The sequence below is a fragment of the Lutra lutra genome, chromosome 1 (assembly GCF_902655055.1).
Source record: "Lutra lutra chromosome 1, mLutLut1.2, whole genome shotgun sequence".
Classification (NCBI taxonomy): domain Eukaryota; kingdom Metazoa; phylum Chordata; class Mammalia; order Carnivora; family Mustelidae; genus Lutra; species Lutra lutra.
The window spans coordinates 56,209,745-56,213,305 of NC_062278.1; positions in this window are offsets into that span (position 1 = coordinate 56,209,745).

Consider the following 3,561-nt stretch of genomic DNA (forward strand, 5'->3'; position numbering starts at 1 on the left):
AACAGGGGAGGAAGCTGAGCGTGACAAGGAACGAGACTCTGGAAGGCAAAGGGTAGTTGTTTTGGAGCAACAGAGAGGCAAATCAAGGCTGTCCCCTTATCCCTGGTAGTGGGTTCTTGACCGTGCTGGATGAGCTGCAGGCCGTGGAGAACCCATTCAGCACCTCTGCTCAAATTAGAAAATGCTCCTTCCTCCAGGTACAAAGCTGGGTGAGCTGAGCTCAGCGGGGTGAAGGTCAGCCTCTCCGCCCGCCCCCTGGGGGAGGGGGGATGGCGCCCTCAGGCAGTGAACAGCCCATTGTGGTGGAAAGAAGCCCCCGTGGCTGAGGAAACGCCCCTGAATATGAGTGTCTTTCTTGAAGTCATTCTTCCTGGGAGTCCCAGTCCTCCAGCCCAGAACACAGCGCCAGGACTTCCAGGTGACACAACTAGAGGATGACAAATGTCACAGCCACCCGCTGTCTCTCCCCCCCCCATCTTCAGTAAGAAGCCCTTTCCCCTCAGAGGCCACTGTAATTAACCCAAGAGAGAATAGCAGTCCTTCTAGTCAAACAAGAAGCAGCCATCACGGTTTGACATCTGCAAACCAAAGCCCGTTTTCAGGGGTCACCCGATGTTTATGCCCTTCCCTGTGAAAACGCTTAGAGTCGACGGGGAAAAAAAACAACAGCCACATTAGGATTCCATTCTGTCCCCATCCCCGTCCTCCTGTATCCACACCAGGTCTAACTGTACAGTTATCGATGAGCTTCTCTGCTCATTAAGGAATCAAACAATGACAATCCCGTTGCCAGAGCCAGGGTGAGCACAGAGCCGCGAGCTCCTTTGTCTAAATGCCACAAATCGTTAAAGTTTCGCTCTGCGCTTCAGGGTTGGCGTCATCACCCTTTCCTTGGCCACAAGGCTCTGCTGTAACAATCAAAAGAAACAACGCCATTCTCCGTCCCTGTCCAGTTTTGAATATAATTATTTGTCAGAATCACATTAACCTGATGTATGACAAACCCATAAAATGGATTCATTTAGGTCTCCAGGAGTCCTCCCTCATTAACTCGGATATTTATAGGCATGGCTTGGATTCTTCAGTCCCTTCCTGTGCAGCACAGAGCAGGGATGGCCTATGTCCCTGATGCTGTTAGGGGAGTTGTTTGTTTCCCAGTGTTGCAAAGAGGGGCGGAACAGAGCTGGCCCCCAGTCCGGGTCCCCTCGGGCCTTGATTGGCTCCTCTGCCCATTCAATTCTTCTAAGGGAAGGGAAAGAAAACCAAAGCTAGACACCTGTGCGGAAATCCTACAAGATTAAAGACTTTCCCAGGGTATCGAGACAGAATCTGTAAGACTGAAATACTCAGAGGGCTGGTTCTGAAATCAGACTTCCTGCAAGCAAAGCCTGGCTTTATCTCCGACCGGCTTGAACAAGATGCTAACTTTTCTTAGGCATCGGTTTCCTCATCTGTGAAATGCAGTGAATAATAGTAGTTCCTAGCCTCATGGGGTTGTTGGGGGATGGGGATTTGATGAATTAACATATGTAAAGTTCTTAGACTGATCTTGGGCACATAAGGAGTGCAAAATAAATCTACTTAGAAGTATGGTCACTATTACCCTCGGCCACAGCTGCACCAAGTCTCCATTCTGCAGGTTTACGGTCTAGCCCAGCTGGTTTCACGCCGTGTTCTAGGGAGCATCGGGCTTGAGCCACGGTGCCTCAGTTTCCCCAGAGGGGGAAGTGGGTTGGCTGTGGGAAGCACACTGGCCAAAGTCTTGTCAGAAAGGACTTTCCACATTCTTTAGCCAGAGCCTGATACTTTCATCATTTTGGAATTCCCCATTGGAATTCCGTATAGAGTTTTCATTAGAGACTCAGTTCTTGTCTCAAAACAGATGGAAAACATCCCCAGCTAACGTCAGCAGCCCCAGGAGCACTTGTCCCTGCTGCTTGTCCACAGTCCATCGTGAGACTGTGGTCACGAGGCCCTCTAAGGTTTTCTTTTACTTTTTCGGGAGTCGTAGGGCAGCCACGTTGATGTCCTGGCATGGCCAAAGGCTAGGAGTGCTCCCAAGGGCTCGTATGAGGCTGCGGCGGAAATGCTGCCCACGAGGACAACAGAACCTCCCTCAGGACCATCAGCTTCACCAGCAGAGACGAGCTGTTAATGACAGGGAGGTCTGAGGTGCCTGGCTGGCTCAGTGGGTGGCGTGGGAAGCTCTTAATCTCAGAGTTGCGAGTTCGAGCCCCATATTGGGTGTAGAGATTGCTTAAAAATCCCATCTTTAAAAAACATAACAATGGGGTCTGAGTTCACTGTAGTGTTCCTCATGTGGCCTTCATCATGTCTGAGCTCGTTCTAGATACCAGGGCCCATTGTGTACTCACATTGTCCACCTGCCTCCCGGAGACCAGCATCAGGCATTTGCCATCAGTGTACGTTCTTGGGAAGGGTTGGGGAAGATCTAAACAAACACCAATTTCACCGGTTGTTCCTTTCCTCCAAACTTTAGTTTCTGCCCTGTAAACCTGTTGGGTAAAGTTGAAGCGCTCTGGTGTGGCTTTTGGGTGGACCCAAGCAACTTTCTCTCATACGCTTCCAAAACAAACGTTCTGAGAGAGCGCGTAGGTTTTACCACCATCTGCCGTATTATCTTTTCCCTATCCCCTTCCCCTTTCTGAAACAGAACCATTTTTTAAGACTCATTCCCGCAGCCCATTCCCTATTCTGAGCCTTCCCTTCATAACCCAAAACAAAATTCTTGCTCCCTTCTTTGATCTCCAACTGTGTGTTCTGTCTGCTTTGTTCATTGAGGCCCTTATTCCTTGATGCAGGTTCTAGCAGTAAAGGGAGGATGAATTGGAGGCACCAGCGAGGAAGCTCAGTTGTAGCTGCTAAGACAGGATCCCAAAGAGTGGCATCTGGCCCAGGAAGACAGTCCCACTAACCAAACTCTTCAGTCGTCTATAAATCAGAAGGCTTGTTACAGAGAATCACAGCCGTTCACCAGAGCAGACCCTGTGGATCCTTTCTCCAGGATCTCCTTGCTCCCTGCGTTGACACGTCAGGGAAGCTTACCTCGTCACTTACGCAAAGAAGAAAAACAGCCGTGTGAATTGTTTAACACGGCTTATAGCGAGAAGTGGTTATAGACCCCTTCACCCCAACAGGAATGGGGACCTTAGCGACCACATGCTCTGGTCCCCAAAGTCAATGTCTCTCCACTGGATATTGTCATCAATGGTAAAAATATTTGCTTCCCTTTTCCCCCATTTCTTTCAGGTCACAAGACTGATTTTTCCCCTTCTATGACTCATTAATTTTATCCTTTTATTCAAGAAATATTTGTTGAATGTCGTTTACTAAGTGCCAAGGGCTGGGAATATGAAAGTGAACAATGTGCTAGATACCTTCACACGCTGGTTTTACTATAGGCAAGTTGTGATATAGATCTACAAACCATTCTTTCTTTTTAAGGTGACTTTGTTATATCTTATCTCACCAATATAGACCTTGATATCAGAACTCTGCATAGCACTATTACCTGACTTTGCTGAGTGAATATCTTTTTGC